Raw genomic sequence first — 25833 nt, 5'->3', positions numbered from 1 at the left:
CTGGGAGAAATATGGATGTGGTATAGATCAAGCTGCGAGTACACTCCTTTGTGCAGTAGTGTGGTGAGTCTCAGTGCCATCTGTCGTTCACTTGAGGTTAGATGGGTATTTTTTGTCGTGTTATCAGTGCATTGCTGAGATTTTTATGTGTAGCAGAATGTAATCTTTAAAAGAACAGCGTGTGTGTGTGTGTGTGTGTGTGTGTGTGTGTGTGTGTGTGTGTGTGTGTGTGTGTGTGTGTGTGTGTGTGTGTGTGTGTGTGTGTGTGTGTGTGTGTGTGTGTGTGTGTGTGTGTGTGTGTGTGTGTGTGTGTGTGTGTGTGTGTGTGTGTGTGTGTGTGTGTGTGTGTGTGTGTGTGTGAGTGTGTGTGTGTGTGTGCTTGTGTATGTGTCCTTGTGTGTGTGTGTACTCACATGTCTGTGGTTGCAGGGATCGAGTCACAGCTCCTGGCTACTGGTAGAGCCAAGAGCCCCCCTGTGTGTGCACACATGTGACATTCATTTACAAGCTACATAAGATTGTTGTGAAACTCACAAAATGCTCCAGCAGGTTATTCATGAAGATCGTCGTCAGAGTATCCTGGACACTGCAAGTGCTGTGGGAATTTTTGATAAGTTATAAGGTGAATGGCTGCGAAATTTGTGCCCTGGCCGCTAACTCAAGACCAAGACCATCGTTTTCTGGCCCTGCTACCCATTTCTAGCCTCCTGTGACGTCTCTTCTCAAAAATAAAAATGGCACTCAAATGGAGGAGTTTTAACGAGGTGGATATTCAAGCAGAATCGCAGACCGTGCTAGACGTCTTTAGTAAAGAAGAGTTCCAGAAAAGTTTTAAGAAGTAGCAGAGGCACTGGAATCAGTGTAGAGCCTCCCAGTTAGAGAAGACAACTTCAACTAGGTGATTAGATAATCCTATACAGCAGTCCAGGAACTTTCTGCTACCATCTCCTATATACCAGATGTTTGCTTTTTGAGATACCACATATTCCCGCCACCAGTGTTATTCACAGCATTTTCAATGTTTGACAGATACCATAATATGAGTAGAATATGAGAGAGAGATCAAGAATGAGTACTCTTCCTGGTTATAGCTTAAACATTCATAAAGAGGATAGAACTCTCGTATGTGTTAATCAGCTGAAAAGAGGTGAAGAACTGATCTCAATGGCTGTCTTCAGTTACATGGTAAGTTATCCAGGCTCTCACCCCTCACTGGGAGACTTGTACAAATGGTGGTTCCTTCTGTATGTGAAAGTGAGCGCCTCTACTAACATTAGCGATAAGGTACCACGCTTTAAGCTGATTAATGGTGTGCAGCTTGTATCGTTGTGTGATGCATGCCAAATAAAAATTACCTACTTGGCGCATGTCACAACTCTACGAAGGTCGCGTCAAGGCAATTACAAAAAGCCGATAATATTGACATGACACTATGGATAGGCACTTTATGATGACGTGTCGGTTGTCCAAGACCATGGTCAAGCCAAAACTGTATGATGAAAGTAGAGAAGACCAGAAGACAAAATGGTACGGGCCGATGGAAGAAAGTTGTCTTAAAAGTGGTAGTTGCTTAGTAGTAGTAGAAATAGTAGTTGTAGTAGTAGTAACGGTGGTGATAGTAGCAGGAGTAGAAGTAGTAGTAGTAGTAGCAGTAGTACTGATAGTCGAAGACTTGGCGGCAGTTGTAGTAGTAGGAAAGATAGCAGAAGTATTAACGAGGTAGTAGCAGTAGCGGTGAAAGTATTCGTAACAGTAGCAGTAGTAGTAGCAGCAGAGGAGAGCACTGCAGGAGATCTACTGCACCAGGCTAGGCAAGACTAGTGACGGAGTACTGAGAGTAAATTACAATTTTAGGTGGCAGCAGAGACTGAAATATCTAAATTCTTTTAACACCTTTCACAAAGGAAGCAGAGAACTGCACTAGGCCTACTGGCCCAATCTAGGAAAGAAAAGAAAGTAAGAAAAAGGAATGACAGAAAGAAGAGAAGGAAGCTAACGTCAGGCTAGGTCAGGAGTGTTCTGAAAATTAGATTATTGGACAGTATACGGAGAATGGCAAGCATCTACAAGCTAAGATTCATGTTAGGAAAAACTATGTGTATGGGCTGATTCGACAAAATGGCGTTTTTGAAAACTAGAAGATTAGATTTTATCAGAGGACCGATTAATAGGACAGCAGTGATCTTTGACATGACAGGAAGCAACACTGTTATTGTCGTTAACATGAACATTTCGTTTGTGTTCTTCAAGTCCGTCAGAAAAGGAGCGGCCAGTTCCACCAAAGCACTGTAGAGGACAAGACAAGAAGGAAATGTAGTAGACACCGGACATTATCAGTCTATGAAATAATTTTAAAAAGCAATATTGCTCAACACGCAATGGAGAAGAATAATAATTTGAGAGACTGAAGGATGATAACACCAGAAGATCTCAGGTTCAAAGATCACAGGAGTGATGCTATCATAAACGCGAGGAAATTGGTAAACTGGATAAATAGAACTTTTTTAAAACAAGAAATAGTAAACTAGTGATGTTAATCTTTAAACTACTTGCTCTCTAAAAGCTGGAATACTGCTGCACACCGACAGTCCATTTTAAGGCGGGCAAAATTGTAAGTCTGAAGAATGTACAAAGAACCTTCACTGTCAGTAAACTTTCAGTCAGGCACCTAAATTACTAAACTCCTTGAAATGTATGCGAGGAAGATATGTCATAATCTACAACTGGAAAATTCTGCAGAGATTAATCCCAAATTTGTACATTGAATAACTCTTTACGAGAGCAAGAGGTGCGGGAGGCTGCAAACATCTCCAACGAAACGCAAGAGTGTTATTAGTACGCTGAGAAGTAATTGTAAAAACATGGAGACTTTAAGACCCTCGCTTCACACTGAAGGGAAATTACCAGCAGGGGAATTTCCTCTTCAAGATGGACCTTGATAAGTTCCTCAGGTTGGTTCCTGATCAGCCAGGTTGTGGTGCATATGTTGGACTGCAGGGGAGCCCAGAACCAACAGCCTGAATGATCACATCAACAGCCAAAAGGCCCGGTCTGGAACAAGACCGTAGGGACGATAACTTTCCTCCCTGCCTCCCACTCTCCCACCTTTCTTCCCTCCCTCACTCCATCCCTCCCCCACCCCTCCCTCCCTCTCACCCTCCATCCCACCCTCTAACTCTCCCTCACTCCCTCCCCTGGAATTATCTTCAGATAACAAAAAGTCTTACTTTATTAGGTATCTTGTGTTAATGTTAGTGATCTATGTGTGTCTGTGTTCCTGTTGTCTGGTATGTCTGTGTGTATATGTCTCTCTGTCGTTTGTTCATTAGTGCACGTTTGTGTCTGTCGTTCATTATGTGTTCGCGTCAAGTTGACTGAGTGTACTTACCTATTTGTGGTTGCAGGGGTCGATTCATAGCTCCTGTGTGTACGTCTGTGCCTGCTGGTCACTGTACGTGCCCGTCAAGTTGATTGTGTGTATGTACGTCTGTGTCTGTTGGTCACTGTGCGTGCCCGTCAGGTTGTCTATACGTGTACATCTGTCACTTCGTTCCTGTAAACACGTATATATGTGTACATGTACATATGTCTGTCACTATACGTGTCCCTTTCACCTCGTCTATGTGTATATGTACGTCCTGGTCGGTCACTGTACGTGTCCGTGTCATGTACGTGTCTGTGTTTCTGTCTTTTTGCTTACATCTTCCCGTTTACTTTGTTCTTGTCGGGTAAACATAAGAAGAACTTGCTTAAGATAACACCGAGTAATATGACGAGGTATGAACCCAGGAAGTGACCTTCACACACACAGAGGCGGGGCCAGGAGCTTGGACTCGACCCCTGCATCCTCAACTAGGTGAGAACTAGGTGAGTACACACACACACACACACACACACACACACACACACACACACACACACACACACACACACAACAGGGAAGGCACTACAATGGATCAGGGAATACTTGTCAGGATGACAGCAGCGAGTCATGGTACGTGGCGAGGTGCCAGAGTGGGCACCTGTGACCAGCGGGGTCCCACAGGGGTCAGTCCTAGGACCAGTGCTGTTTCTGGTATTTGTGAACGACATGACGGAAGGAATAGACTCTGAGGTGTCCCTGTTTGCAGATGACGTGAATTTGATGAGAAGAATTCACTCAATCGAAGACCAGGCAGAACTACAAAGGGATCTGGAGTGACCTAGTAGCGATCAGTGAAGAGGCGGGGCCAGGAGCTCGGACTCGACCCCCGCAACCTCAACTAGGTGAGTACTAGGTGAGTACACACACACAAACACACACACACGCACACACACACACAAACAAACACACACGCACACACACACACACAAACACACACACACACAAACACACACACACACACAAACACACACACACACACAAACACACACACAAACAAACACACACACACAAACACACACACACAAACACACACACAAACACACACACACACAAACACACACAAACACACAAACACACACAAACACACACAAACACACACACAAACACACACACACACACACACACACACACACACACACACACACAAGCACACAAACACACGCACACACACAAACACACACACAAACACACACACACAAACACACACACACAAACACACACACACACACACACACACACACACACACACACACAAACACACACACACACACACACACAAACACACACACAAACACACACACAAACACACACACACACACACACACACACACAAACACACACACAAACACACACACACAAACACACACACACACACACACACACACACACACACACACACACACACACACACAAACACACACACACACACACACACACACAAACACACACACACACACACACACACACACACAAACACACACACACACACAAACACACACATATATATATACATACATACATAAGACAGAAACTGAGAACCTCTGTCCTAAACACATTTGATTCATGGTATAAGAGGCATCACCCATCAAAGACTAATGCCGTTCAGATATTTTAATTTTCATCAGAGAGAAGCGCTAAACCCATAGAATTCCTATAGCAGCTGGAAATAGGCTTCAAATTTTCAGCTGTCGTGTATGGTAAGTAGGACCAAATTCTTACCTCTTAATCTCCCAAGAGTATTACCTCTTATTATTTCCCATTGTGGGGAACTAGTAAGAGATATTTCCCTGGGAAATATTACCTTTAATACTCTCAAGACGGAAAATTATTCATTATCTCAGAGATACAATATTCACCTCTGTATTACTATTACTTAGTGACCACTTTACACTTATAAGAAATATTATTTCTCATAAAATAGCAATAATATCATTGAAAATTAAATAATAATAATAATAATAATAATAATAATAATAATAATAAGTCATAGTAATAAAAGTGAACTCAATGTGTTAGTGTCACACCAGCTGGGTGAGCTTACACCAGCTGGGTGAGCTTACACCAGCTGGGTGAGCTTACACCAGCTGGGTGAGCTTACACCAGCTGGGTGAGCTTACACCAGCTCACTCTAGCTCTGTCATCTCACTCTGGGTCGGTTATCTCACTCTGGGTCGGTCATGTCACTCTGGGTCGGTCATCTCACTCTGGGTCGGTCATGTCACTCCAGGTTAGTGACCCCAAAACTTCACACCAGTTCTCCTTCCAACTTTCCTGATCCTCTTCATCAGTTTCTTTTTCCTCCTGGCCACCTTGATTTTCCTTCTGGCCACCTTGATTTTCCTCCTGGCCACTTTGATTTTCCTCCTGGCCACCTTGATTTTCCTCCTGGCCACCTTGATTTTCCTCCTGGCCACCTTGATTTTTATCCTGGCCATTTTCATTTTCCTCCTGGCCACCTTGATTTTCCTCCTGGCCACCCTGATTTTCGTCCTGACGATTTACGCCAGGGACACATTTTTTCTCTGCTTCAGGGAGGGCCATAGTGTCGGGGAGGGCCATGGTGTCGGGGAGGGCCATAGTGTCGGGGAGGGCCATGGTGTCGGGGAGGGCCATGGTGTCGAGGAGGGCCACGGTGTCGGGGAGTGTCACGGTGTCGGGGAGGGTCACGGTGTCGGGGAGGGTCACGGTGTCGGGGAGTGTCACGGTGTCGGGGAGTGTCACGGTGTCGGGGAGTGTCACGGTGTCGGGGAGTGTCACGGTGTCGAGAAGGGTCACGGTGTCGGGGAGGGTCACGGTATCGGGGAGTGTCACGGTGTCGGGGAGTGTCACGGTGTCGGGGAGTGTCACGGTGTCGGGGAGTGTCACGGTGTCGGGGAGTGTCACGGTGTCGGGGAGTGTCACGGTGTCGGGGAGTGTCACGGTGTCGGGGAGGGTCACGGTGTCGGGAAGGGTCACGGTGTCGGGGAGTGTCACGGTGTCGGGGAGGGTCACGGTGTCGGGGAGGGTCACGGTGTCGGGGAGTGTCACGGTGTCGGGGAGGGTCACGGTGTCGGGGAGGGTCACGGTGTCGGGGAGTGTCACGGTGTCGGGGAGGGTCACGGTGTCGGGGAGGGTCACGGTGTCGGGGAGGGTCACGGTGTCGGGGAGTGTCACGGTGTCGGGGAGTGTCACGGTGTCGGGGAGTGTCACGGTGTCGGGGAGTGTCACGGTGTCGGGGAGGGTCACGGTGTCGGGGAGGGTCACGGTGTCGGGGAGTGTCACGGTGTCGGGGAGTGTCACGGTGTCGGGGAGTGTCACGGTGTCGGGGAGTGTCACGGTGTCGGGGAGTGTCACGGTGTCGGGGAGTGTCACGGTGTCGGGGAGTGTCACGGTGTCGGGGAGTGTCACGGTGTCGGGGAGGGTCACGGTGTCGGGGAGGGTCACGGTGTCGGGGAGTGTCACGGTGTCGGGGAGGGTCACGGTGTTGGGGAGTGTCACGGTGTCGGGGAGGGTCACGGTGTCGGGGAGGGTCACGGTGTCGGGGAGGGTCACGGTGTCTGGGAGGGTCACGGTGTCGGGGAGGGTCACGGTGTCGGGGAGGGTCACGGTGTCGGGGAGGGTCACGGTGTCGGGGAGGGTCACGGTGTCGGGGAGGGTCACGGTGTCGGGGAGGGTCACGGTGTCGGGGAGGGTCACGGTGTTGGGGAAGAGTTTGCTGTTATAGAAATACATGGTTTTCTGGAAGGGATAGGGCTTGGTGTTGGGGGAGGGTTTGGTGTTGGGGGAGGGTTTGGTGTTGGGGAAGGGTTTGGTGTTGGGGAAGGGTTTGGTGTTGGGGAAGGGTTTGGTGTTGGGGAAGAGTTTGCTGTTATAGAAGTACATGGTTTTCTGGAAGGGATAGGGCTTGGTGTTGGGGGAGGGTTTGGTGTTGGGGAAGGGTTTGGTGTTGGGGAAGGGTTTGGTGTTGGGGAAGGGATTGGTGTTGGGGAAGGGATTGGTGTTGGGGTAGGGATTGATGTTTGGGAAGGGATTGGTGTTGGGGAAGGGTTTGGTGTTGGGGAAGGGATTGGTGTTGGGGAAGGGATTGGTGTTGGGGAAGGGATTGGTGTTGGGGAAGGGTTTGGTGTTGGGGAAGAGTTTGCTGTTATAGAAATACATGGTTTTCTGGAAGGGATAGGGCTTGGTTTTGTGGAAGGGCCTGGCGTCGATGAGGGGTTGGGCATCGGGGAGGGGTTGATCATCGGGGAGGGATTGGGCATAGGGGAGGTATTGGGCGTCGGGGAGGAATTGGGCATCTGGGAGAGGTTGGGCATCTGGGAGGGATTGGCCATCTCGGAGGAGTTGGGCGTCAGGAAGGTACGGTTTGGCGTCTAGGAGGGGTTTGGCGTCTGGGAGGGGTTTGGCGTCGGGGAGGGGTTTGGCGTCCAGGAGGGGTTTGGCGTAGGAGAGGGGTTTGGCGTTTAAGAGGGGTTTGGCGTCCGGGAGGGGTTTGGCGTCAGAGAGGGGTTGGTGGTGGAGGAAGGTGATGGTGTTGGTGAGGGAATGCTCACCACCAACACACACGGGGTCACCACCAACACACACGGGGTCACCACCAACACACACGGGGTCACCACCAACACACACGGGGTCACCACCAACACACACGGGGTCACCACTCACCACAGCCACAGAGTTACATGAACTAGAAAAAGTTCTTTGATTCTTAACCCTGACCATACTTCTGAGAGTCGTGTAATACGTTCCTAATAGCATTAGGAAAAGCAGGAGAACCATCATCAGCTCGGAGGCTGAAGAAGTCCCCTGGCAAGATTCTTGGTTATTCTTGAGAACCACCTCCAAATGTCTGATATCCTGGTATGCCTGGTATCCTCTCAAGATGGTGCCCAGGACAGGACAAACTTTAGGATCCCACCAAGGACTTACCTGGCTTGTAGTGGACTGGGATAGGGTATGAAGGTCACAGTTGAAAATCAACCTTATCTCAGGGAAGCGGCACATTTTCCAGAAAATAGATGAACAGGCTAAGGACGTTTCCTCGACATCCTTTAGTAGTAGCTCCCGGTCCTCTTCCATTTGTAGGACCCATTTATCAAAGGAACTATATAAATCAAGAGAAATACTGATAAACAGCAACACAGCTGCAGCGCAGATCAATCTTCTAAATAATTCCATTGTTTTAACTTAGATTTGAAGACTGGGGAAAACTAGAAGATAATAATATACAAGTTATTTAGCAAGAATAATGCCAATAATATCATATATGTGAGAAATATAGTGAGGTAAGAATAGTTGTTCTGCCCTTGTGTATAGTGAATGTGACAGATGTAGTGTATAGTGAAAGTGATGTATGTATAGTGATGGTGGTAAACGTAGTATACGGTGAAGGTGATAGATGCAGCGTATAGTGAAGGAGATAGATGTAGTGAATAGTGAAGGTGATAATGTATAGTGATGGTGGTAAACGTAGAATATGGAGAAGGTGATAGATGTAGTGTATAGTGAAGGTGATACTGTATAGTGATGGCGGTACATGTATATAGTAAAGGTGATAGATGTAGCGTATAGTGAAGGTGATAATGTATAGTGATGATGGAACATGTATATAGTGAAGGTAATAGATGTAGTGTATAGTGAAGGTGATAATGTATAGTGATGATGGAACATGTATATAGTGAAGGTAATAGATGTAGTGTATAGTGAAGGTGATAATGTATAGTGATGGTGGTAGATGTAGTATATAGTGAAGGTGATAGATGTAATGTATAGTGAAGGTGATAATGTATAGTGATGATGGAACATGTATATAGTGAAGGTAATAGATGTAGTGTATAGTGAAGGTGATAATGTATAGTGATGATGGAACATGTATATAGTGAAGGTAATAGATGTAGCGTATAGTGAAGGTGATAATGTATAGTGATGGTGGTAAACGTAGAATATGGAGAAGGTGATAGATGTAGTGTATAGTGAAGGTGATAATGTATAGTGATGATGGAACATGTATATAGTGAAGGTAATAGATGTAGTGTATAGTGAAGGTGATAATGTATAGTGATGATGGAACATGTATATAGTGAAGGTAATAGATGTAGTGTATAGTGAAGGTGATAATGTATAGTGATGATGGAACATGTATATAGTGAAGGTAATAGATGTAGCGTATAGTGAAGGTGATAATGTATAGTGATGGTGGTAAACGTAGAATATGGAGAAGGTGATAGATGTAGTGTATAGTGAAGGTGATAATGTATAGTGATGATGGAACATGTATATAGTGAAGGTAATAGATGTAGTGTATAGTGAAGGTGATAATGTATAGTGATGATGGAACATGTATATAGTGAAGGTAATAGATGTAGTGTATAGTGAAGGTGATAATGTATAGTGATGATGGAACATGTATATAGTGAAGGTAATAGATGTAGCGTATAGTGAAGGTGATAATGTATAGTGATGATGGAACATGTATATAGTGAAGGTAATAGATGTAGTGTATAGTGAAGGTGATAATGTATAGTGATGATGGAACATGTATATAGTGAAGGTAATAGATGTAGTGTATAGTGAAGGTGATAATGTATAGTGATGATGGAACATGTATATAGTGAAGGTAATAGATGTAGCGTATAGTGAAGGTGATAATGTATAGTGATGATGGAACATGTATATAGTGAAGGTAATAGATGTAGTGTATAGTGAAGGTGATAATGTATAGTGATGGTGGTAGATGTAGTATATAGTGAAGGTGATAGATGTAATGTATAGTGAAGGTGAGAGATGTAGTGTATAGTGAAGGTGATATATGTGTATAGTGATGGTGGTAGACATAGTATATGGTGAAGGTGATAGATGTAGTGTGTAGCGAAAGTGAGAGATGTAGCGTATAGAGAAGGTGATAATGTATAGTGATGGTGGTAGATGTAGTGTATAGTGAAGGCGAAAGATAGAGTGTATAGTGAAGGTGATATATGTATAGTGATGGTGGTATATGTATATAGTGAAGGTGATATATGTATAGTGATGGTGGTACATGTATATAGTGAAGGTGATAGATGTAGTGTATAGATAAGGTGGTAATGCATAGTGATGGTAGTTTATTTTATTTTTTATTATCACACTGGCCGATTCCCACCAAGGCAGGGTGGCCCGAAAAAGAAAAACTTTCACCATCATTCACTCCATCACTGTCTTGCCAGAAGGGTGCTTTACACTACAGTTTTTAAACTGCAACATTAACACCCCTCCTTCAGAGTGCAGGCACTGTACTTCCCATCTCCAGGACTCAAGTCCGGCCTGCCGGTTTCCCTGAATCCCTTCATAAATGTTACTTTGCTCACACTCCAACAGCACGTCAAGTATTAAAAACCATTTGTCTCCATTCACTCCTATCAAACACGCTCACGCATGCCTGCTGGAAGTCCAAGCCCCTCGCACACAAAACCTCCTTTACCCCCTCCCTCCAACCTTTCCTAGGCCGACCCCTACCCCGCCTTCCTTCCACTACAGACTGATACACTCTTGAAGTCATTCTGTTTCGCTCCATTCTCTCTACATGTCCGAACCACCTCAACAACCCTTCCTCAGCCCTCTGGACAACAGTTTTGGTAATCCCGCACCTCCTCCTAACTTCCAAACTACGAATTCTCTGCATTAAATTAACACCACACATTGCCCTCAGACATGACATCTCCACTGCCTCCAGCCTTCTCCTCGCTGCAACATTCATCACCCACGCTTCACACCCATATAAGAGCGTTGGTAAAACTATACTCTCATACATTCCCCTCTTTGCCTCCAAGGACAAAGTTCTTTGTCTCCACAGACTCCTAAGTGCCCCACTCACTCTTTTTCCCTCATCAATTCTATGATTCACCTCATCTTTCATAGACCCATCCGCTGACACGTCCACTCCCAAATATCTGAATACGTTCACCTCCTCCATACTCTCTCCCTCCAATCTGATATCCAATCTTTCATCACCTAATCTTTTTGTTATCCTCATAACCTTACTCTTTCCTGTATTCACCTTTAATTTTCTTCTTTTGCACACCCTACCAAATTCATCCACCAATCTCTGCAACTTCTCTTCAGAATCTCCCAAGAGCACAGTGTCATCAGCAAAGAGCAGCTGTGACAACTCCCACTTTGTGTGTGATTCTTTATCTTTTAACTCCACGCCTCTTGCCAAGACCCTCGCATTTACTTCTCTTACAACCCCATCTATAAATATATTAAACAACCACGGTGACATCACACATCCTTGTCTAAGGCCTACTTTTACTGGGAAAAAATTTCCCTCTTTCCTACATACTCTAACTTGAGCCTCACTATCCTCGTAAAAACTCTTCACTGCTTTCAGTAACCTACCTCCTACACCATACACTTGCAACATCTGCCACATTGCCCCCCTATCCACCCTGTCATACGCCTTTTCCAAATCCATAAATGCCACAAAGACCTCTTTAGCCTTATCTAAATACTGTTCACTTATATGTTTCACTGTAAACACCTGGTCCACACACCCCCTACCTTTCCTAAAGCCTCCTTGTTCATCTGCTATCCTATTCTCCGTCTTACTCTTAATTCTTTCAATAATAACTCTACCATACACTTTACCAGGTATACTCAACAGACTTATCCCCCTATAATTTTTGCACTCTCTTTTATCCCCTTTGCCTTTATACAAAGGAACTATGCATGCTCTCTGCCAATCCCTAGGTACCTTACCCTCTTCCATACATTTATTAAATAATTGCACCAACCACTCCAAAACTATATCCCCACCTCCTTTTAACATTTCTATCTTTATCCCATCAATCCCGGCTGCCTTACCCCCTTTCATTTTACCTACTGCCTCACGAACTTCCCCCACACTCACAACTGGCTCTTCCTCACTCCTACAAGATGTTATTCCTCCTTGCCCTATACACGAAATCACAGCTTCCCTATCTTCATCAATATTTAACAATTCCTCAAAATATTCCCTCCATCTTCCCAATACCTCTAACTCTCCATTTAATAACTCTCCTCTCCTATTTTTAACTGACAAATCCATTTGTTCTCTAGGCTTTCTTAACTTGTTAATCTCACTCCAAAACTTTTTCTTATTTTCAACAAAATTTGTTGATAACATCTCACCCACTCTCTCATTTGCTCTCTTTTTACATTGCTTCACCACTCTCTTAACCTCTCTCTTTTTCTCCATATACTCTTCCCTCCTTGCATCACTTCTACTTTGTAAAAACTTCTCATATGCTAACTTTTTCTCCCTTACTACTCTCTTTACATCATCATTCCACCAATCGCTCCTCTTCCCTCCTGCACCCACTTTCCTGTAACCACAAACTTCTGCTGAACACTCTAACACTACATTTTTAAACCTACCCCTTACCTCTTCGACCCCATTGCCTATGCTCTCATTAGCCCATCTATCCTCCAATAGCTGTTTATATCTTACCCTAACTGCCTCCTCTTTTAGTTTATAAACCTTCACCTCTCTCCTCCCTGATGCTTCTATTCTCCTTGTATCCCATCTACCTTTTACTCTCAGTGTAGCTACAACTAGAAAGTGATCTGATATATCTGTGGCCCCTCTATAAACATGTACATCCTGAAGTCTACTCAACAGTCTTTTATCTACCAATACATAATCCAACAAACTACTGTCATTTCGCCCTACATCATATCTTGTATACATATTTATCCTCTTTTTCTTAAAATATGTATTACCTATAACTAAACCCCTTTCTATACAAAGTTCAATCAAAGGGCTCCCATTATCATTTACACCTGGCACCCCAAACTTACCTACCACACCCTCTCTAAAAGTTTCTCCTACTTTAGCATTCAGGTCCCCTACCACAATTACTCTCTCACTTGGTTCAAAGGCTCCTATACATTCACTTAACATCTCCCAAAATCTCTCTCTCTCCTCTGCATTCCTCTCTTCTCCAGGTGCATACACGCTTATTATGACCCACTTCTCGCATCCAACCTTTACTTTAATCCACATAATTCTTGAATTTACACATTCATATTCTCTCTTCTCCTTCCACAACTGATCATTTAACATTACTGCTACCCCTTCCTTTGCTCTAACTCTCTCAGATACTCCAGATTTAATCCCATTTATTTCCCCCCACTGAAACTCTCCTACCCCCTTCAGCTTTGTTTCGCTTAGGGCCAGGACATCCAACTTCTTTTCATTCATAACATCAGCAATCATCTGTTTCTTGTCATCCGCACTACATCCACGCACATTTAAGCATCCCAGTTTTATAAAGTTTTTCTTCTTCTCTTTTTTAGTAAATGTCTACAGGAGAAGGGGTTACTAGCCCATTGCTCCCGGCATTTTAGTCGCCTCATGCGACACGCATGGCTTATGGAGGAAAGATTCTTTTCCACTTCCCCATGGACAATAGAAGAAATAAAGAAGAACAAGAGCTATTTAGAAAAAGGAGAAAAACCTAGATGTATGTATATATATATGCATGTGCGTGTCTGTGAAGTGTGACCAAAGTGTAAGTAGGAGTAGCAAGATATCCCTGTTATCTAGCGTGTTTATGAGATAGAAAAAGAAACCAGCAATCCTACCATCATGCAAAACAGTTACAGGTTTTTGTTTCACAGTCATCTGGCAGGACGGTAGTACTTCCCTGGGTGGTTGCTGTCTACCAACCTGATGGTAGTAGATGTAGTAAATAGTGAAGGTGATAGATGTAGTGTATAGTGAAGATGAAAGATGTAGTGGAGCCAAAACAGGATTAGGACCCGGTACAAGGGTGCAAACAACCACAGGTAGATGAGGTGGATGGCTGGTGGTGGTGGTGGTGGTGGTGTGAGTAGAGTGGTGGTGTTGGTGTGAGTAGAGTGGTGGTGGTGGTGGGAGTGACTCTCTCTGGCGCTCACTGGCGCACACTCCACTCACTACCCACGAAGGTGGCTTGATAAGCCACTCTACGCCACAGGAATGGTGAAATTCACTCTTAGCATCCAACAGGGAGCACAAAGCAATATAGACAATACTTCAGAGGAACTTGCGTGGCTTACTTCTCTCTCTCAGCTGGGTTAGAAGCTGGGTTGGCTGACTGGCTTAACCCACGAGAATGGCTGACTGGAAGACGTGTAACGATGCACACAGCACGGAGGAGCAGGTGGATGACAGGAGACAGGCTGGATGATAGGCTGACTGGCGTTCACTTCCACAGTCTGGCTTACTGATTGGCTTAATTGCAAAATCCGGGTCAACCCCTCGGAGATTGAAGCAATTAGCACACGAACTAAGCCAGGAAGCTTGAAAAAACGGCTGCAACAGGCTTGCAGGCTGGAGGTTGTGAGGGGAGCGAGTAGCTGGAGTGGGTGAGACGGTTCACCTTTTGACCCGCCGGCTACTCACAAACAGTCTTCTAACGTCTTGAAATACCCTTAAAAAGCTTAATCCATGAGCTTAATCCACGGTCCACACCGTTGCCACCATTTATCATGTGGGGTTCGAACACGTGGATAGGGTAAAGTAATACTCATGTAGGCTGGTAGTACGTATAATTACGGATAATGTGGGAAGCGCCCAAACAGCCGTGGCCTATCTCCTTGCTCTCTCTCGTAAGACTGACCGCCCACAGTACCCATATGTGAAGGGGTCTTTGAAAACTGCTGTGGTCAGCACAATATGAATACAGACAGTGACTCAGGCAGAGACGGTTGGTAGTGAGTCATCTACTGGTACACTGGTTACTGGTAACTGGTTACTACTACTGAGAAAGATGAAAGATGTAGTGTATAGTGAAGGTAATAGATGTAGTGTATAGTGAGGGTATTAGATGTAGTGTATACCACTAGTATTACAATTAGTACTATCACTAGTATTACAACTAGTACTACCATTAGTATTACAACTAGTACTACCACTAGTATTACAACTAGTACTACCACTGGTATTACAACTAGTACTACCACTGGTATTACAACTAGTACTACCACTAGTATTACAACTAGTACTACCACTGGTATTACAACTAGTACTACTACTAGTATTACAACTAGTACTACCACTAGTACTACTACAACGATTATATTATGCCTTACACTTCACTCTAAGGCTGTAGAGTGAGACAGAGTGAGGTGTAATCCTCTGTGTCCATGTATTGTTTGTAACGGCTTGACAAAGCTACTGAAGAGCGAAACAATGAGACAATATCACGTCACACTAGTTACACTTGTGTCCTTTTACCATAGTGATAATAAGGTCAACTGTTATTTACATTAATATTAATAAGAGGCTCAGATCACAGTAATATTTACATGTGAACTGTACAAGAAATCACTCTCCTTCCCTTTCTGTAGCTACATGCGTTAGGTACCTTTTGGCGCTCTTCCAGAACTGGCTCATGCCATGATATGCTTTGACATGTGCAGGCAATCCGTTCCACTCCTTTATTGTTGTACAATAAAAGGTGTTTGAACCCTGACCACCTACAGAGTTGTGTTCCCGTCTAGTACAATACTTGCTTTGGTTCCCAGCCTTGACACACTTGGTAGCAAGATATTTTCGACACTGTGAGATATTTTATAAACGTGTTCTTTACTCTGTCTTCAATAATCAGCATATCCAATCGTTGTAATTCATCCTGGCCTACATGTTGTCCTGAACCCAGGTCCAGGGCAGAGTACCATGAAGAACACGAGTAGTCTATATGGCACTGTATAAGAGCTAGACATAGGATTCTGTGAGGCAGACACTGTGCCTGTCTGTAGAGGAACTTTAGTCTGACATTCGCTGTCTTTACTACGCTGCTCCATATTAATTCTCCTGACATGCTTGAGCCAAAGGGTTTACAGCTTAACTTCTTCATTATATACCCCATACCCACCCTGTGGGCGGTAGTCACCCCATACCCACCCTGTGGGCGGTAGTCACCCCATACCCACCCTGTGGGCGGTAGTCACCCCATACCCACCCTGTGGGCGGTAGTCACCCCATACCCACCCTGTGGGCGGTAGTCACCCCATACCCACCCTGTGGGCGGTAGACATCCCATACCCATCCAGAGGCGGTAGTCACCCCATACCCACCCTGTGGGTGGTAGTCAACGGATTACAGAGGTACATAATGGGTCCAGGGACTGGACCTCAACATTACAGAGGTACATAATGGGTCCAGGGACTGGACCACAATATTACAGAGGTACATAATGGGTCCAGGGACTGGACCTCAACATTACAGAGGTACATAATGGGTCCAGGGACTGGACCACAACATTACAGAGGTACATAATGGGTCCAGGGACTGGACCACAACATTACAGAGGTACATAATGGGTCCAGAGACTGGACCACAACATTACAGAGGTACATAATGGGTCCAGGGACTGGACCACAACATTACAGAGGTACATAATGGGTCCAGGGACTGGACCACAACATTACAGAGGTACATAATGCGTCCAGGGACTGGACCACAACATTACAGAGGTACATAATGGGTCCAGGGACTGGACCACAACATTACAGAGGTACATAATGGGTCCAGAGACTGGACAACAACATTACAGAGGTACATAATGGGTCCAGGGACTGGACCACAACATTACAGAGGTACATAATGGGTCCAGGGACTGGACCACAACATTACAGAGGTACATAATGCGTCCAGGGACTGGACCACAACATTACAGAGGTACATAATGGGTCCAGGGACTAGACCACAACATTACAGAGGTACATAATGGGTCCAGGGACTAGACCACAACATTACAGAGGTACATAATGGGTCCAGGGACTGGACCACAACATTAAAGAGGTACATAATGGGTCCAGAGACTGGCCCACAACATTACAGAGGTACATAATGGGTCCAGGGACTGAACCACAACATTACAAAGGTACATAATGGGTCCAGGGACTGGACCACAACATTACAGAGGTACATAATGGGTCCAGGGACTGGACCACAACATTACAGAGGTACATAATGGGTCCAGGGACTGGACCACAACATTACAGAGGTACATCACACCGAACATTAAAATTATTTACCCTTTTCCCGAGGTGTAACGATAATTTGTTATCTACTAACCATCTGCTGCAGGACTCTAGTTCTAGTGATAGTACATTAGCTGTATGTTGTGGGATCTTTACCTAGCACTAACACAGCACTGTCGTCTGCATACTGCAGATGGACGTGTCATTCACACCACCACCGTGTCATTCACACCACCACCGTGTCATTCACACCACCACCGTGTCATTCACACCACCACCGTGTCATTCACACCACCACCGTGTCATTCACACCACCACCTGTCATTCACACCACCACCGTGTCATTCACACCACCACCGTGTCATTCACACCACCACCGTGTCATTCACACCACCACCTGTCATTCACACCACCACCGTGTCATTCACACCACCACCGTGTCATTCACATAACACCCCCCGTGTCATTCACGTAACACAGGAACAATAAGGGACCCAAAATACTACCCTGGGAACCCCACATACTATCGCAGGTGTTCTGATTTAGTTATTGATCTTAACAATCTGTTTCCTGTTGCTCATGTATGACTTAAACCAGTATAAAGAATCTATGCCGATAGCTTGTAGTTTCATACATAATATAATGCGGTTGAGAGTATCGAAGACCAGCGATATTTGAGTCCTTAGGTAGTCCATCAGATTAATCAGGGACGTGTCGGTTGAGTAAGATCTTCTGAAACCTGATTTGTAATTATTGAGATTTTTTTTGTCATGAAGATACTTAACTACTTGATAGTCCACAGCCTTCTCTAGAATTTTGGACATCACGCTCAGTATACTAACAGGACTAAATTTGCTGACATCAGACCTACTATTTTTCTTGAAGACAGGAGTAACTCTGGCCTCCTTGAACCCCTCCGGAACGGTTTTAGTGGTGATGGACAAATTTATCATGTGCGTCAGGGGACTGGCAAATCAGAGACGCCATCTTTTAGAAACTCAGACAAGAAGCTGTCTGGACAGGTGTTTTCTTTGGGTTTAATTACTTTGTTCTTTTCTCACGAAGTCATAAGATAAACCTACTATCAACAACTGTTTGACGTCTTTATTAGTGTAGATTGTTTTAAACTTATTGGAATTTGTGTTAAGGGTATTCGATCCAACCGATAATTTACTTACTAGTGTTGATGCAACAGAAGTGTAATATGAATTGAAACAATTTGCAACTTTAGTTGTTTCTTGGCATACCTCGTTATCGATATTCTAGCACTATATTAGACCTATCTACGGGTTTATGGCTATACCCCAGCTCGTTTAGTTGGGATTATTCTTGTATTCCTCGATTTGTAAGCAATATTGGCTCGCCTTTGCTCCTCTTACAAGTCTCTGCACTATCTTCCTAACTCTTTGCTCCTTTTACAAGTCTCTGCATTATCTTCCTTACTCTTTGCTCCTTTTACAAGTCTCTGCACTATCTTCCTTACTCTTTGCTCCTTTTACAAGTCTCTGCATTATCTTCCTTACTCTTTGCTCCTTTTATAAGTCTCTGCATTATCTTCCTTACTCTTTGCTCCTTTTACAAGTCTCTGCACTATCTTCCTTACTCTTTGCTCCTTTTACAAGTCTCTGCACTATCTTCCTTACTCTTTGCTCCTTTTACAAGTCTCTGCACTATCTTCCTTACTCTTTGCTCCTTTTACAAGTCTCTGCACTATCTTTCTTACTCTTTGCTCCTTTTACAAGTCTCTGCATTATCTTCCTTACTCTTTGCTCCTTTTACAAGTCTCTGCATTATCTTCTTTACTCTTTGCTCCTCTTACAAGTCTCTGCATTATCTTTCTTACTCTTTGCTCCTTTTACAAGTCTCTGCATTATCTTCCTAACTCTTTGCTCCTTTTACAAGTCTCTGCATTATCTTCCTAACTCTTTGCTCCTTTTACAAGTCTCTGCATTATCTTCCTTACTCTTTGCTCCTTTTACAAGTCTCTGCATTATCTTCCTTACTCTTTGCTCCTTTTACAAGTCTCTGCATTATCTTTCTTACTCTTTGCTCCTTTTACAAGTCTCTGCATTATCTTCCTTACTCTTTGCTCCTTTTACAAGTCTCTGCATTATCTTCCTTACTCTTTGCTCCTTTTACAAGTCTCTGCATTATCTTCCTTACTCTTTGCTCCTTTTACAAGTCTCTGCATTATCTTCCTTACTCTTTGCTCCTTTTACAAGTCTCTGCATTATCTTCCTTACTCTTTGCTCCTTTTACAAGTCTCTGCATTATCTTCCTTACTCTTTGCTCCTTTTACAAGTCTCTGCATTATCTTCCTTACTCTTTGCTCCTTTTACAAGTCTCTGCATTATCTTTCTTACTCTTTGCTCCTTTTACAAGTCTCTGCATTATCTTTCTTACTCTTTGCTCCTTTTACAAGTCTCTGCATTATCTTCCTTACTCTTTGCTCCTTTTACAAGTCTCTGCATTATCTTCCTTACTCTTTGCTCCTTTTACAAGTCTCTGCATTATCTTCCTTACTCTTTGCTCCTTTTACAAGTCTCTGCATTATCTTCCTTACTCTTTGCTCCTTTTACAAGTCTCTGCATTATCTTTCTTACTCTTTGCTCCTTTTACAAGTCTCTGCATTATCTTCCTTACTCTTTGCTCCTTTTACAAGTCTCTGCATTATCTTCCTTACTCTTTGCTCCTTTTACAAGTCTCTGCATTATCTTCTTTACTCTTTGCTCCTTTTACAAGTCTCTGCATTATCTTCTTTACTCTTTGCTCCTTTTACAAGTCTCTGCATTATCTTCTTTACTCTTTGCTCCTTTTACAAGTCTCTGCATTATCTTTCTTACTCTTTGCTCCTTTTACAAGTCTCTGCATTATCTTCCTTACTCTTTGCTCCTTTTACAAGTCTCTGCATTATCTTCTTTACTCTTTGCTCCTTTTACAAGTCTCTGCATTATCTTCTTTACTCTTTGCTCCTTTTACAAGTCTCTGCATTATCTTCTTTACTCTTTGCTCCTCTTACAAGTCTCTGCATTATCTTCTTTACTCTTTGCTCCTTTTACAAGTCTCTGCATTATCTTCTTTACTCTTTGCTCCTTTTACAAGTCTCTGCATTATCTTCTTTACTCTTTGCTCCTTTTACAAGTCTCTGCATTATCTTCTTTACTCTTTGCTCCTTTTACAAGTCTCTGCATTATCTTCTTTACTCTTTGCTCCTTTTACAAGTCTCTGCATTATCTTCCTAACTCTTTGCTCCTTTTACAAGTCTCTGCATTATCTTCCTTACTCTTTGCTCCTTTTACAAGTCTCTGCATTATCTTCCTTACTCTTTGCTCCTTTTACAAGTCTCTGCATTATCTTCTTTACTCTTTGCTCCTCTTACAAGTCTCTGCATTATCTTCTTTACTCTTTGCTCCTCTTACAAGTCTCTGCATTATCTTCTTTACTCTCTGGAAATCATTTAGCGCTGCAATATCCTGTCTGTTTTATCCTAAATCTTTTTGGCAACTGATTCCTGAATTTGATATTATCTAATATCTGAGCAGATATTCAGAGTTCAGTTCTTCATTTAACCTTAACCAGTTTAACTGTTGCAATATTATCAAGGATGACAGTCAACATTGTTGTGACTGTTTCCCAGGCATCATTTACACCCATGCAACTTGTTATAACACTACAGTCACAACTGTGTTGCCTGTTTATCAGTGTTTCTTTACTGTAGTTTTTAGGTGACCTCATTTTTATTGTTTTGTGTAGGCCTGTCAGTTGCCTAATGATTTTCCCTTCCATTCTCTCTCCCTCCCACCACCCCTCTCTCTCCTCCATAATAATAATAATAATAATAATAATAATAATAATAATAATATCTTTATTTCTACAAGTACATGTACATGGTATACATGTACAATGACATACTACTATATATAAAGCTGCTTGTTATGCGGCCGTGCCTCCCTCCCTCTCTTCTACCTCCCTCCGTGCCTCCCTCCCTCTCTTCTACTATCCTCCGTGCCTCCCTCCCTCTCTTCTACTATCCTCCGTGCCTCCCTCCCTCTCTTCTACTATCCTCCGTGCCTCCCTCCCTCTCTTCTACTATCCTCCGTGCCTCCCTCCCTCTCTTCTACTATCCTCCGTGCCTCCCTCCCTCTCTTCTACTATCCTCCGTGCCTCCCTCCCTCTCTTCTACTTCCCTCCGTGCCTCCCTCCCTCTCTTCTACTATCCTCCGTGCCTCCCTCCCTCTCTTCTACTATCCTCCGTGCCTCCCTCCCTCTCTTCTACCTCCCTCCGTGCCTCCCTCCCTCTCTTCTACTATCCTCCGTGCCTCCCTCCCTCTCTTCTACTTCCCTCCGTGCCTCCCTCCCTCTCTTCTACTATCCTCCGTGCCTCCCTCCCTCTCTTCTACTATCCTCCGTGCCTCCCTCCCTCTCTTCTACCTACCTCCGTGCCTCCCTCCCTCTCTTCTACCACCCTCCGTGCCTCCCTCCCTCTCTTCTACCTCCCTCCGTGCCTCCCTCCCTCTCTTCTACCTCCCTCCGTGCCTCCCTCCCTCTCTTCTACTATCCTCCATGCCTCCCTCCCTCTCTTCTACTATCCTCCGTGCCTCCCTCCCTCTCTTCTACTATCCTCCGTGCCTCCCTCCCTCTCTTCTACTATCCTCCGTGCCTCCCTCCCTCTCTTCTACTATCCTCCGTGCCTCTCTCCCTCTCTTCTACTTCCCTCCGTGCCTCCCTCCCTCTCTTCTACTATCCTCCGTGCCTCCCTCCCTCTCTTCTACTATCCTCCGTGCCTCCCTCCCTCTCTTCTACTATCCTCCGTGCCTCCCTCCCTCTCTTCTACTATCCTCCGTGCCTCCCTCCCTCTCTTCTACTATCCTCCGTGCCTCCCTCCCTCTCTTCTACTATCCTCCGTGCCTCCCTCCCTCTCTTCTACTATCCTCCGTGCCTCCCTCCCTCTCTTCTACTATCCTCCGTGCCTCCCTCCCTCTCTTCTACTTCCCTCCGTGCCTCCCTCCCTCTCTTCTACTTCCCTCCGTGCCTCCCTCCCTCTCTTCTATTTCCCTCCGTGTCTCCCTCCCTCTCTTCTACTTCCCTCCGTGCCTCCCTCCCTCTCTTCTACTTCCCTCCGTGCCTCCCTCCCTCTCTTCTACTTCCCTCCGTGTCTCCCTCCCTCTCTTCTACTTCCCTCCGTGCCTCCCTCCCTCTCTTCTACTTCCCTCCGTGCCTCCCTCCCTCTCTTCTACTTCCCTCCGTGCCTCCCTCCCTCTCTTCTACTTCCCTCCGTGCCTCCCTCCCTCTCTTCTACTTCCCTCCGTGTCTCCCTCCCTCTCTTCTACTTCCCTCCGTGCCTCGATCCCTCTCTTCTACTTCCCTCCGTGCCTCCCTCCCTCTCTTCTACTTCCCTCCGTGCCTCCCTTCCTCTCTTCTACTTCCCTCCGTGCCTCCCTCCCTCTCTTCTACTTCCCTCCGTGCCTCCCTCCCTCTTTTCTATTTCCCTCCGTGTCTCCCTCCCTCTCTTCTACTTCCCTCCGTGCCTCCCTCCCTCTCTTCTACTTCCCTCCGTGCCTCCCTCCCTCTCTTCTACTTCCCTCCGTGTCTCCCTCCCTCTCTTCTACTTCCCTCCGTGCCTCACTCCCTCTCTTCTGCTTCCCTCCGTGTCTCCCTCCCTCTCTTCTGCTTCCCTCCGTGTCTCCCTCCCTCTCTTCTACTTCCCTCCGTGCCTCCCTCCCTCTCTTCTACTTCCCTCCGTGCCTCCCTTCCTCTCTTCTACTTCCCTCCGTGCCTCCCTCCCTCTCTTCTACTTCCCTCCGTGCCTCCCTTCTACTTCCCTCCATGCCTCCCTCCCTCTCTTCTACTTCCCTCCGTGCCTCCCTTCCTCTCTTCTACTTCCCTCCGTGCCTCCCTTTCTCTCTTCTACTTCCCTCCGTGCCTCCCTCCCTCTCTTCTACTTCCCTCCGTGCCTCCCTCCCTCTCTTCTACTTCCCTCCGTGCCTCCCTTCCTCTCTTCTACTTCCCTCCGTGCCTCCCTTCCTCTCTTCTACTTCCCTCCGTGTCTCCCTCAGTCTCTTCTACTTCCCTCCGTGCCTCCCTCCCTCTCTTCTACTTCCCTCCGTGCCTCCCTCCCTCTCTTCTACTTCCCTCCGTGCCTCCCTCCCTCTCTTCTATTTCCCTAAGTGCCTCCCTCCCTCTCTTCTACTTCCCTCCATGCCTCCCTTCCTCTCTTCTACTTCCCTCCGTGCCTCCCTCCCTCTCTTCTACTTCCCTCCGTGCCTCCCTCCCTCTCTTCTACTTCCCTCCGTGCCTCCCTCCCTCTCTTCTACTTCCCTCGGTGCCTCCCTCCCTCTTTTCTACTTCCCTCCGTGCCTCCCTCCCTCTCTTCTACTTCCCTCACTGTCTCCCTCCCTCTCTTCTACTTCCCTCCGTGCCTCCCTCCCTCTCTTCTACTTCCCTCCGTGCCTCTCTCCCTCTCTTCTACTTCCCTCTGTGCCTCCCTCCCTCTCTTCTACTTCCCTCCGTGCCTCCCTCCCTCTCTTCTACTTCCCTCCGTGCCTCCCTCCCTCTCTTCTACTTCCCTCGGTGCCTCCCTCCCTCTTTTCTACTTCCCTCCGTGCCTCCCTCCCTCTCTTCTACTTCCCTCACTGTCTCCCTCCCTCTCTTCTACTTCCCTCCGTGCCTCCCTCCCTCTCTTCTACTTCCCTCCGTGCCTCTCTCCCTCTCTTCTACTTCCCTCCGTGCCTCCCTCCCTCTCTTCCACTTCCCTCCGTGCCTCCCTCCCTCTCTTCTACTTCCCTCCCTGTCTCCCTCCCTCTCTTCTACTTCCCTCCGTGCCTCCCTCCCTCTCTTCTACTTCCCTCAGTGCCTCTCTCCCTCTCTTCTACTTCCCTCCGTGCCTCCCTCCCTCTCTTCTACTTCCCTCCGTGCCTCTCTCCCTCTCTTCTACTTCCCTCCGTGCCTCCCTCCCTCTCTTCCACTTCCCTCCGTGCCTCCCTCCCTCTCTTCTACTTCCGTCCGTGCCTCCCTCCCTCTCTTCTACTTCCCTCCCTGTCTCCCTCCCTCTCTTCTACTTCCCTCCGTGCCTCCGTCCCTCTCTTCTACTTCCCTCCGTGCCTCCCTCCCTCTTTTCTACTTCCCTCCGTGCCTCCCTCCCTCTCTTCTACTTCCCTCCGCGCCTCCCTCAATCTCTTCTATTTCCCTCCGTGCCTCCCTCCCTCTCTTCTACTTCCCTCCGTGCCTCCCTCCCTCTCCTCTACTTCCCTCCGTGCCTCCCTCCCTCTCTTCTACTTCCCTCCGTGCCTCCCTCTCTCTCTTCTACTTCCCTCCGTGCCTCCCTCCCTCTCTTCTACTTCCTTCCGTGCCTCCCTCTTCCTCTTCTACTTCCCTCCGTGCCTCCCTCAATCTCTTCTATTTCCCTCCGTGCCTCCCTCCATCTCTTCTACTGCCCTCCGTGCCTCCCTCCATCTCTTCTACTTCTCTCCGTGCCTCCCTCCCTCCCTCTCTTCTACTTCCCTCCCTACCTCCCTCTCTTCTACTTCCCTCCGTGCCTCCTTCTCTTCTACTTCCCTCCGTGCCTCCCTCCCTCTCTTCTACTTCTCTCCGAGCCTCCCTCCCTCTCTTCTATTTCCCTCCGTGCCTCCCTCCCTCTCTTCTACTTCCTTCCGTGCCTCCCTCTCTTCTACTTCTCTCCGGGCCTCCCTCCCTCTCTTCTACTTCCCTCCGTGCCTCCCTCAATCTCTTCTACTTCCCTCCGTGCCTCCCTCTCTGTCTTCTACTTCCTTCCGTGCCTCCCTCCCTCTCTTCTACTTCCTTCCGTGCCTCCCTCTTCCTCTTCTACTTCCCTCCGTGCCTCCCTCAATCTCTTCTATTTCCCTCCGTGCCTCCCTCCATCTCTTCTACTGCCCTCCGTGCCTCCCTCCATCTCTTCTACTTCTCTCCGTGCCTCCCTCCCTCCCTCTCTTCTACTTCCCTCCCTACCTCCCTCTCTTCTACTTCCCTCCGTGCCTCCTTCTCTTCTACTTCCCTCCGTGCCTCCCTCCCTCTCTTCTACTTCTCTCCGAGCCTCCCTCCCTCTCTTCTATTTCCCTCCGTGCCTCCCTCCCTCTCTTCTACTTCCTTCCGTGCCTCCCTCTCTTCTACTTCTCTCCGGGCCTCCCTCCCTCTCTTCTACTTCCCTCCGTGCCTCCCTCCCTCTCTTCTACTTCCTTCCGTGCCTCCCTCCCTCTCTTCTATTTCCTTCCGTGCCTCCCTCCCTCTCTTCTACTTCCCTCGGTGCCTCTCTCCCTCTCTTCTACTTCCCTCCGTGCCTCCCTCCCTCTCTTCTACTGTCCTCCGTGCCTCCCTCCCTCTCTTCTACTTCCCTCCGTGCCTCCCTCCCTCTCTTCTACTTCTCTCCGTGCCTCCCTCTCTCTCTTCTACTTCCCTCCGTGCCTCCCTCCCTTTCTTCTACTTCCCTCCGT

This window comes from Cherax quadricarinatus, chromosome 23, assembly GCF_038502225.1.
Source record: "Cherax quadricarinatus isolate ZL_2023a chromosome 23, ASM3850222v1, whole genome shotgun sequence".
Taxonomy (NCBI): Eukaryota; Metazoa; Arthropoda; class Malacostraca; order Decapoda; family Parastacidae; genus Cherax; species Cherax quadricarinatus.
Note: the sequence above shows the minus strand (reverse complement) of the source record.